The sequence below is a fragment of the Oncorhynchus mykiss genome, chromosome 11 (genome assembly GCF_013265735.2).
Source record: "Oncorhynchus mykiss isolate Arlee chromosome 11, USDA_OmykA_1.1, whole genome shotgun sequence".
Lineage (NCBI taxonomy): Eukaryota > Metazoa > Chordata > Actinopteri > Salmoniformes > Salmonidae > Oncorhynchus > Oncorhynchus mykiss.
The window spans coordinates 22305390-22317507 of record NC_048575.1 but is presented as its reverse complement, the minus strand read 5'-3'; positions in this window follow the sequence as shown (position 1 = coordinate 22317507).

The following is a 12118-nucleotide window of genomic DNA, read 5'->3' as shown; positions in this document are numbered from 1 at the left end:
CATGTGTGTGTGTTAGTGTGCATGTGTGTGTGCGCGTGTGTTGAAGCTCAAGTCAGTTCCTCTTCACAAAAAGCCCTTTCTGCAGGAGAGTGACCAACCACTTCTGTCACCCACCCACACAATGCTCAAGTTATCCCTTAAACCAGTCATGAAAATGTCAACTTTGCCGTCTTGGGGTCACATACTCTGTAATGGCCAATTCATCTTACAGTGGAGGCTATTGAAGGGAGGACGGCTCATAATAATGGCTGAAACGGAGCAAATGGAAATCATACGTTTGATGTATTTGATACCATTCCACTGATTCCACCTCCTGTGCATCTTAACTGCTGAGGCATCCAGTGCCTCGCAGTTCTTTCATGTGTACATTTTATTCCTACTAGCACTGAGTTTGCTAATAGCTACTTTATTGAGGGAAAACGTACTTGCTATGCCTAAGATATGTTGTTGTCCCCCTAGCTATCTTGAGATGAATCCACTGACTCTAAGTCTCTCTGGATAAGAGCATCTGCTAAATGACTAAAATGTAAATGTACAATTGAAATAATGATATAAGAATAATAAGAATAATACATGTTTACTGTGTGCATCAGGTAGCCATGACCCCACTCACCGCTGGCCTTCATAAGAAAATTTGTCGCCATATTAAAATGGAAATGTGAACAAGATGTGCTCCGTCTTCTGTCCAGGGAGGGGTTCTCTCGGTGAAGACATTCTAATTCTCCACCTCAGATAGTTATATACAGGACCTTCAGAAAGTGTTCAGGGCCATTGACTTGTTCCACACTTTGTTGTGTTACAGACATCATTTAAAATGGATCAAATTCAGATTTTGTGTCACTGAAGTATTTAACCCCTTTATGATGTCAAGCCTAAATAAGTTCAGGAGTAGATATGTGCTTAACAAGTCACATAATAAGTTGCGTTTAATTTTAAATGACCACCCCATCTCTGTACTCCACACACACAATTATCTGCAAGGTCCCTCGGGCGTTCAGTGAATTTTAAAAACACATATAATTACAAAGACCAGGGAGGTTTTCCAGTGGTTCACAAAGAATGGTACCTATTGATGTGTAACAAAAAAAGAAGACATTGAATATCCCTTTAAGCATGGTGCAGTTATTAGCTACACTTTGGATGGTGTATCAATACACCCAGTCACTTCAAAGATACAAGCGTCCTTCCTAACTCAGATGCCGGAGACAAAGGAATCCGCAGATACTTCACCATGAGGCCAATGGTGATTTGGAAACAGTTACAGAGTTTAATGGCTGTGATAGGAGAATACTGAGGATGGATCAACAACATTGTAGTTACTCCACAATACTAACCTAAATGACAGAGTGAAAAGAAGGAAGCCTGTACAGAATAAAAATATTCCAAAACATGCATCCTGTTTCTGTCACGTTCTGACCTTAGTTCTTTTGTTATGTCTTTGTTTTAGTATGGTCAGGGTGTGAGTTGGGTGGGTTGTCTATGTTCCTTTTTTCTATGTTTTGGGATTTCTGTGTTTGGCCTTGTATTGTTCTCAATCAGAGGCAGCTGTCAATCGTTGTCCCTGACTGAGAACCATACTTAGGTAGCCTGGTTTCACTTTTGAGTGGTGGGTGATTATTTTCCATGTCAGTGTTTGTTCCACACAGAAATGTTTCGGTTTTGTTATTTCACGTTGTCGTTTATTGTTTTGTTAAGTGTTCATTATTCTTATTAAACAATATGGACACTTACCACGCTGTGCATTGGTCCTCCGATCCTTCCTACTACTCCTCCTCGTCGTTACAGAATCACCCACCACAACCGGACCAAGCAGCGTGGTAACAGGCAGCAGCAGCAATCTCCAGACTCCTGGACATGGGAGGAGATTTTGGACGGCAAAGGACCCTGGGCACAGGTTGGGGCATATTGCCACCCCAAGGCAGAGTAGGAGGCAGCGAAAGCGGAGAGGCGGCGATATGAGGAGGCAGCAAGGCAGTGCGGTTGGAAGCCTGAGAGGCAGCCCCAAAAATGTATTGGGAGGGTGGCACACAGGGAGTGTGGCTAAGTCAGGTAGGAGACCTGAGCCAACTCCCCGTAATTAATGTGGAGAGAGGGGGACCGGGCAGGCACAGTAATATGCCGTGAGGCGCACGGTGTCCCCGGTGCGCAGACATAGCCTGGTGCGGTACATAGCAGCGCCTCGTATTGGCCGGGCTAGAGTGGGCATCGAGCCAGGTGCCATGAAGCCGGCTCAGCGCATCTGGTCTCCAGTGCATCTCCTCGGGCCGGGGTACATGGCACCAGCCCTACGCATGGTGTCCCCGGTTCGCCAGCACAGCCCAGTGCGGGCTATTCCACCTCACCGCACTGGCCTGGCTACGGGGAGCATTCAGCCAGGTAGGATTGGTCAGGCTCGGTGCTCGAGAGCTCCAGTGCGCCTTCACGGTCTGGTCTATCCGGTGCCACCTCCACGCACCAGCCCTCCGGTGGCAGCCCCTCGCACCAGGCTGTTTCTCTGTCTCCTCCCTACAGGTGCTCCCGCCTGTCCAGTGCTGCCAGAGTCTTCCTCTTGCCCAGCGCTGCCAGAGTCTTCCTCCTGCCCAGCGCTGCCAGAGTCTTCCTCCTGCCCAGCTCTGCCAGAGTCTCCCATCTGTCCTGAGCTGCCAGAGTCTCCCGTCTGTCCTGAGCTGCCAGAGTCTCTCGTCTGTCCTGAGCTGCCAGAGTTGCCCGTCTGTCCTGAGCTGCCAGAGCCGCCCGTTTGTCCTGAGCTGCCAGAGCCGGCCGTCTGTCCTGAGCTGCCAGAGCCGCCCGTCTGTCCTGAGCTGCCAGAGCCGCCCGTCAGTCAGGAACTGCCAGAGCCGCCCGTCAGTCAGGAGCTGCCAGAGCCGCCCGTCATTCAGGAGCTACCAGAGCCGCCCGTCAGCCAGGAGCTACCAGAGCCGCCCGTCAGCCAGGAGCTGCCGGAATCAACCTTGGGTCCCCAGTCTGGCTTGGGTCCCCAGTCCGAGGTCGGCGGCGAGGGTCGCCGCTCTAAAGAGGCCATGGAGGCGGTTAAAGAGGCGGAGAAAGACTATGGTGGAGTGGGGTCCACGTCCCGCGCCAGAGCCGCCACCACGGACAGACACCCACCCAGACCCTCCCCTATAGGTTCAGGTTTTGCGGCCGGGGTCCGCACCTTTGGGGGGGGGGGGGGGGAGTACTGTCACGTTCTGACCTTAGTTCTTTTGTTATGTCTTTGTTTTAGTATAGTCAAGACGTGAGTTGGGTGGGTTGTCTATGTTCCTTTTTCTATGTTTTGAGATTTCTGTGTTTGGCCTTGTATTGTTCTCAATCAGAGGCAGCTGTCAATCGTTGTCCCTGATTGAGAACCATACTTAGGTAGCCTGGTTTCACTATTGAGTGGTGGGTGATTATTTTCCATGTCAGTGTTTGTTCCACACAGAACTGTTTCGGTTTTGTTATTTCACGTTGTCGTTTATTGTTTTGTTCAGTGTTCATTATTCTTATTAAACTATATGGACACTTACCACGCTGTGCATTGGTCCTCCGATCCTTCCTACCACTCTTCATAATTTCAAGTAAGGTGGTCGCAGCATCGTGTTATGGGTATGCTTGTCATCGGCAAGGACTAGGGAGTTTTTTAGGGTAAAAAGAAACAGAATAGAGCTAAGCAGAGGCAAACTGCTACAGGAAAACTTTGTTCAGTCTGCTTTCCAACAGACACTGGGAGACAAATTCACCATTCAGCTGTACAATTACCTAAAACACAAGGTCAAATATACACTGGAGTTGCTTACCAAGGTGACATTGAATGTTCCCTGAGTGTTCTAGTTACAGTTTTGACTGAAATCGGCTTGAAAATCTATGGCAAGATTTGAAAATGGCTTGAAGATTTTTTTAAAGAATATTGGGCAAATATTGTGCAATCCAGGTGTGCAAAGCTCTACCCATAAATATTCACAGCTGTAATCAGTGACATAGGGGGTTGATTACTTATCTAATCAAGTTTTATTTTTCCATAATTTTAAAATAAATGTTAGAACTTCTGTTCCAATTTGACAATACAGAGTATTTTGTGTAAATCATTGACAAAAAAAATGACAATGCAATCAATTTTCATCCCACCTTGTAACACAACAAAATGTGGAAAAAGTCAAGGGGTGTAAATACTTTCTGAAAACACTGTAGCTGTCACTGCACACTGCACATGTGAATGGGAGAGATAGATTCAGAGTCTGCAATCACGTCATATACATAAAAACACTGCTGCATTCCAGTCACATCGCGTCTACTAAACACAGAATTGATTTTTCACTCCTCCTATTCGCCTGCTCTGACATAACTACGTCTAGGATATATGGGCCCATCACAAACTAATCGTATTACCCTGCACCGCGCTGAGGTGAGGAAGAGAAGATAGAAGTAAAGAAGGAAGGTGATGCCAATATTACTACATGCACCTTTAATGTGTGTCCTGGGGATTCCAAGATCCTGTATGACTCAATCATGTGCTAAGCAGGAGACACTCCAATGAATGCAGGAGTGAGTGCTGTAATATTACTGTGCTTTACTGTACTATACCCCTTGTGGATGGTACCAGACATTTTAACACCTGTCCTGGCTGTCATATATGATGGTATTTTCAAGTAAGGACAACTTTATATTTTCTGAGCTATGGACTATGATAACTTCAAAATACTAGGTATGCTAATTTCTGTAAACATTTTTTTGTCTCTAGCTCTCTCTCTCTCTCACACACACACACACACACACACACACACACACACACACACACACACACACACACACACACACACACACACACACACACACACACACACACACACACACACACACACACACACAAACAAAAGCAGGTAATTGCCCACCCATCTAAACACACGATTTCCATGGAATTAATAATTGATAGAATCAATTACAAGCCGTTCCGAGACAGCCAGGGTTTGCAACAGGGGACCCTTGTAAAACCACTCTGCACTTCTCATACATACACACAGTAGTGGGCGTCGTAGGTTTGGCTCCATAGAAATAGTACAATCCATTATCACAAACTTCTCTCTGTTTTTCCTTTTTCCTTTTCCTTCCTAAGGCATGCTTATTTTGAGAAAGAGCAGTATATTGAAAATATTATATCATTAAAGTTGCAATTTTTCTTGGCAGATTGTTTTGTTGTCAGGGCTTTCAAGCCTTCAAAAAGCCTTGGAATAATGTAACGTGGAAAAGAAATTTGAAAAAAGACACTTAGATTCTGGGTTTTTAGTTTGAGGACTAGTTGTAATTAAATATCACTTTATCTAATTATGTCTTCAGTTAAAACCCAGTTCAAACTAATTACTCAGTCCTCTCTTGTCCTTAGATTCCAAGGTCTCTTCACATTTTTCAGACTACCGTTTTGGTTCCAGAATGCTCCTCTTTATTTATCTTCATGTTATTGGTTCCATGTAGTGTGGTACACAATCTATTTGTTCTGTTGTCCTCTTTCCTGCTCACGACATCCCAGCAATAGCTCTGTCCTTGGCCTGTAAACACAATTACCAGACTTTTCCTTCACCTGCAGTTTTAAAGAACACACTGGCTTCCCCAGTCGTTCTCTCTCCCTTGTTCTCTCTCCCTTTCTCTGGAGTCATTAGTAGGGAGGTCAGGGAGCCTGTTGTTCTGAGTGTGATTCATCGAGATACAGCTCAGATACGGTGCAGGATACGGTGCAACTCACATAACGACTGGGGTGGTGGTGGGGAGTGGGGGCTGGGTTGGTGAAGCAACAGGGCCGATTGAAGGTATTTAAATGAGAGTGTGTCTTTGAAGCGACGGCGTCGGGACCTTTGTTAGCGGTCCCGGTGGAGCGGCCGTGTTGACAGTCTCTCATGTTTCTGACAGGAAAAGTGGGAAACCTTGGCGTGTGCCTCGGGGCTTGTTCAGCATCGCTTCGTCTGCCTCTCTGATCAACTCTCCCGTCTTGTTTAAAGTTACCCTTGAAGTCCAACCCGAGGAGTCAGGAAAACAACCACAGACTGGGATGGAATGGGACCTTATGTACTTAATGTGGAGGAGGATGCCAATGAGAAGAATGTCAATACCTTCATCGAATAATTTATCAAGGCCATAGTTACATGTCTCCTAAGAGTAGTGAACAAATGTACATGGAGAAAATAGTGGAAGTATGTTAATCAGCTTTAAAATGTCACCATAAGTGAAACGGCACATCCCTGATGATCATTTAGCTACGTTACACCCGCACTCACAAACAGCAGGGTAGCATATTATTAGTGTTGCTGTTTGATCGTGCTGCCACGACAACGCTGAAGGTGATGCTTCTGATCAGCCGGCATGAATGTTTAGTTGAATTCATCACAGGGACTTTACTGTCTCTGAGACCTTGACAACTTGACTGAGCTTTGATTCCTGAAGTCCTTCCCTTCAGTAGCTTCACGTGTTTTCCCTTAGCTAACCTGCTGTGAGAGAAAGAACGTCCTCAAAGTTTAACTGAAGAGAGGAAATTGTTTAAAGAGGAAGCATGAAAGAAGACAATCTAGCAACCTTTGAGGATAAAACGTGTAAATAGTTGATAAAAGAATGTCCTGATCTGTGGAAATGTGACCATATTTCACCATCTATCCCCCTTACACACACACACACACACACACACACACACACACACACACACACACACACACACACACACACACACACACACACACACACACACACACACACACACACACACACACACACACACACACACACACACAGGCAATTAGAAACATCGACCAGGACATGTCCACCTTTCTTACCACTGAGGTAAAGTACAGTGACACTTCAGAGGAACAGAAAAAGACGATGATCAGTATGAACCACTTCTGGAATATCAAACTTCAACATATGCTGCAAGGTTAGTATGATAGCTAACACCAACCTTACTTCCAGTTGTGGTCAGTGCCGGAGAACGATTTTTTTCATGAGCATGGCCTTATTTCTATTACAACATATTGGATGACTGTCATTCATATTCCGTTCACCCAGTTCAATGTAACAGCAATAGGGTTGGGCTTCTACATGACACTTGAATTTTCCCTATACCCATCATGAGGTTGCTACAACCTAGCCTATGAATGAAAGTTGACATCATACTGTAAGTGAACACAGGTCGAGAGACAAATGTGGACAGACAGTGACATTCAATACCGCCTTGCACACTCTCGCCTGCATTATTCTAGCTGATATATCTAGCTGTCCAACAGTTGCAAACAAGAGTTTCTATTGGACCAAATCAAATATGTTTATCCCCGTTTTGTTCTGTTTGCTTCCGTTGAAGAAACATTTTTTAATAGAATGGGCAGAAGGAATACACCCCTGATCAAGTGTAAACACACAGCCAAGTTGTATTCCTTCTCGCATCCATGGGCTCTCCTCCTCTCACCTCTTCTCTTTGCTTGTGGACGTCAATGCACAACACATCAGTTGTATGTGACCAGGCAAAAAAAAAACTTTCCAAGCCAAACCTCTACACACAACCTACATCGTTGTCACCATAGCTTAACTTCATAGTCAGCATAACTACTAGAACTAACGCGTTAGTAAACCCTCAGCAATCATGCAGTGTACAGTCAGTAAGCATATATACTGGCGGACTCCGGTGCCAATACATGTGTAAAACCAAAAGCTTACCTTGACTTGGAAGAGTTCCAGTGTTCTGTCGGATAGTCATACATAGCTAACATAGCATCCCTCTGTTTGAGAGCAGGGTGTTTCAGTAGGCTAAACTATCTAGCTCCATTTGCTAGCTAAGTGAAAATGAGAGTTAAAAAAACACCATCTTTATATATATTTCTCTCTTGTTTCTCCTTCATTTTGGAAGAAGTGTATTTGTTCAAAACTGTTCAACTATTGTCTTTCTCTCTCTTTGGGTCAACTACTCACCACATTTTATGCACTGCAGTGCTAGCTAACTGTAGTTCATGCTGTCAGTACTAGATTAATTATCTGAACCTTTAATTGGGTGGATAACATATCAGTTCATACTGCAAGAGCTCTGATCGGTTGGAAGACATCCTCTAGAAGTTGTCATAATTACTGTGTAAGAACCATGAGCCTCCTAGGTTTTGTATTAAAGTCAATGTACACAGAGGAGGACATAAGCTAGCTGTCCTCCTGCTACACCATAGTGCTACCCTACAGAATGCTGTTGAGGCTACTGTAGAACTTATTTTCAAAATAGTGTGTTTTAATCAATTATTTGGTGACATGATTATATTTAGTATAGATTTATCTAAAAATGATAACTTTTTAAATGTTTTACCATTTTTATTTTTATGAAATTCACTGAGGAGGATGGTCCTCCCCTTCCTCCTCTGAGGAGCCTCCACTGCTTACTTCACTTCAAAAACACAACTAGCAAGCAGTATTTTCAGTCAAAAACAGTCAAAATAGGCTTATGGAAAATAATCATTTGTCTTTGTATCGAACCTGACAGAGATTCCCCATCTCAGTTTCCCAGAGGTAGGATTGAGAGCCATAATCAAACCTAAAGTAATTTCTCCTGTAGCAATATTTGTACAGACCAAGCTACTTTTCTACATGGGTAACATAGTGTTTTGGGCTGGGGGGAGGGAGATGGGCCAGAGAGGTAAATAGCAAGTGTACATCTGGTGATTTAAGTTAGGCATCTGCTATTTGGATCTGTTCCCTCTACATTCTGCCCCAAATAGAACAGATGGTTTCAATCTTTGTCTCCCAAAGTCATAGAGATGAATGGAAGATGGGTGCTAAGATAGATGCTGGTTTTAATGGACATTACCGTGGCACCTGTAGAACAAGGCTTATCTGAGGCACTAGTGGAGAGGCAGGAAGCTTGTGATTCCACCGACATGATGAGCAATTTGTCAGTTTGTCAAAATGTGTCAATTTGTCAAGTTTTCCAAAAGAAAATCTGAAGGTTTCTGGTGTCTCTTATGCCCTTCTTGTCAAAAATGGACAGGGGGGTTACAGGGGGAGACGTGATTCATAGCAGGGGTGTATCTGCCTCGGGGGTTGAGAATATTATAAGTCTAAATGTCTGGGTCTTGAGTCCCCATTTAGTCTCTCCCTGCTGAGTACCTTTGTCAGACACCAGGCCCACTGTGACTGTGATGATAGTGTGATCCCTGATATGCCTCCTGATGTTTTCCCATTCTCCCTCAGGAGGTGAAGTGAAATACTGTCTGGCAAGTACACAAAACTGGCTTTTTTATGGCTTCTTTTCGATCTCAGGGCAACTGGGTGTATTACTGTAGGAGAAACTGTTCATGTGTATCGCTGGGCAGTCTAGGTAATTACATACATAGGCTCTGCGAAAACACCACAATGACTCTGTAGTTATACTTTATGTTCTGGAACTCATTTAGACCTAAGTCATGTCTGCACCCTGTTAAAATGCGCCATTGTTTCCCCTCTCCAAGGTTAACAGGGATGGACTTGGTGTGTGAAAGTACCACGATGAAGATCTTTCACTGGAATTTGCATAATTTTGCTCTCGTCCATCTAGTCTTGTCAGGTCAGAGGTCACACATCACTAGAAGACTGAACAGACAGAATAGAGGAAAGAAGATTAGAACGAAGTAAAGAAGGAATGAAGGAATTGTAAAACCACTAATCTATTAGCCAAAAGAATGTACTGTAAAAATATTATGTCAGCACAGAGAAGAAAGAAAAGAGGTAGCCTAATATTATGGTTTTCAAAGCTTCACAACTAGCTGTCTGTCTCTTAGTTCTGTCTGTCCAGAACTGACTCAGTTTTATCTCTGAAAAAAAAAAAATATTGCTTCTGTTTCACTGTCTGTTGTTCAGAACAGGGCTTGCGTGCTTGGCACGCCCCATGTGTTTCTGACAAACACAATCTTTCATAAAAGAAGTGGTATGGAACAGAGTTTCTCTCTTCAGAACGCCGCGGAGAGAGAGAGCGTGTCCTGGTTTTTAGTATCCCCCCCCCAATGGATATTCCCTTTGGTTCTCTCTACAAAGACCCAGCTCCAAGAAGAAGAGAAGGAAGAAATTCTTTGTTACTTCTGGACAGACTTGTCAATTAATGTGTTTCTTTCTGCTTTCTTTGTGGTAGAAAAAAAGTGTATATTGCTCGTTTCATGTGAAATTGAATTTTTTGGGGGGTCTCAAGTGGTGACAGATGTCATGAAGATGAATTAGTTGTTTGATTAATTGAGTATTTTCTTGTTTTTGAGATGCCACCCTGTCGAGTCAAATCTAAACTACACAGTTTTTTTCCCCCATCGATTGGTGGTTTGATCTCCTAACCCCACTGTTGAAGGAAGGAAAGCAGTCTAAGAGAACGTTTTCATTGGTTTTTAAATCAGATCCGTTTTAAATTAAATGTACATTTATGTTTACAAGCAGTGATGATACAAAACACCCCTGGTATAATTGCCCAATATCCTTTTCGCAATTAAGTTGGTTTCTGAACAACTCACTGCTACATTCGATAATAGAACTCATACAGAGGAGGGGGCATTAGAAGCATGTAAAAATCACTACAAAAAGATACAATGTCATCTGGATAGAAATAAAAACACAGACTCCACTAACTGTGTTGCGCTGAAACTAAACTTGTTATCTGAAGAGACTGATTGCATGTAGTCTTGTAGAGTATATCGTCTACTTGGAATTCCTCAGGGAAAATCAACAATTTAGAAGAAGCCATTTTTCCATTTACTTTTACTACAGTTATAAAATGCGATTCATCATATAATCAATAAAAAAAAATTGGGGGTCCAAAACTATTTCAAAGTGATCTGTTCTTTGGTTGGCATCCAAATCCATAGCCAAGCAAGAGCATGACGTAAGATTTCTGTTGAACTCAAACAAACACCCTCAGAAAGTAAACAAAAAGTCAGGCATAGACATTGATTTCTATTAAAGTTGATTCAAATCTTTGCGCGCGTCGGTTTCCTTAGATAATCAAATAAGATTTTGGAAAGGCTTAATTAACATGCTAATGAGACCCTGGATTTACAACAACAATTTAAATCAACACGCAAAGTCGTAATGACTTTCTTAATCTCACTGTGAAATCAATAGCATTCAAACTTTTGTGGACGGTTTCTTGTTTCTTCAATAAAGATGTCCGTCCCATAGGTCTTGATCGCGTCTTGTGGTAATCTTATTGAACTCATCATGTAGATGTTCTCAAATGTTTATTTCCTTTGGCAATGTTTTTTACTGGAAGACTATAGCCTTGAAAAGTATGGTCAGTATTGCTCAAAGAGAGACAAATGGTTTAGGATAGAAATAACTTTCTGTTGGCAATTGACTTTGAAGATTCACATGACCTCCGGTGCATTCAGAAAGTTTTCAGGCCAGTTGACTTTCTCCACATTTTGTTACGTCCCAGCCTTATTCTAAAATGGATTATATAAAAAAAGATCCTCATCAATCTACACACAATACACCATCATGACAATGTTTGACAACGTGTAAAAATACAAATAAACTGGAATACCTTATTTACAAAAGTATTCAGACCCTTTGCTATGAGACTCGAAATTGAGCTCAGGTGCATCCTGTTTCCATTGACCATCCTTCAGATGTTTCTACAACTTGATTGGAGTCCACCTGAGGTAAATTCAATTGATTGGACATGATTTGGAAAGGCAAGTCTATAAAAGTTCCCATAGTTGACAGTGCATGTCAGAGCAAAAACCAAGCCAAGAGGTCAAATAAATTGTCCATAGACCTCTGAGGTACAGATCTGGGGAAGGGTACCAAAAAATGTCTGCAGTATTGAAGGTCACCAAGTACACAGTGGCATCCATCATTCCAAAATGGAAGATGTTTGGAACCACAAATATTCTTCCTAGAGGTGGCCGTCCAGCCAAACTGAGCAATCGGGGGAGAAGGGTTCCTCTGTGGCGATGGGAAAACCTGCCAGGAGGACAAACATCTCTGCAGCACTCCACCAATTAGGCCTTTATGGTAGAGTGGCCAGAGGGAAGCCACTCCTCAGTAAATGGCATATGACAGCCCGCTTGGAGTTTGCCAAAAGGGACCTAAAGGACTCAGACGAAGATTCTCTGGTCTGATGAAAACAAGATTCAACTCTTTGGCCTGAATGCCAAACATCACGTCTGGAGGA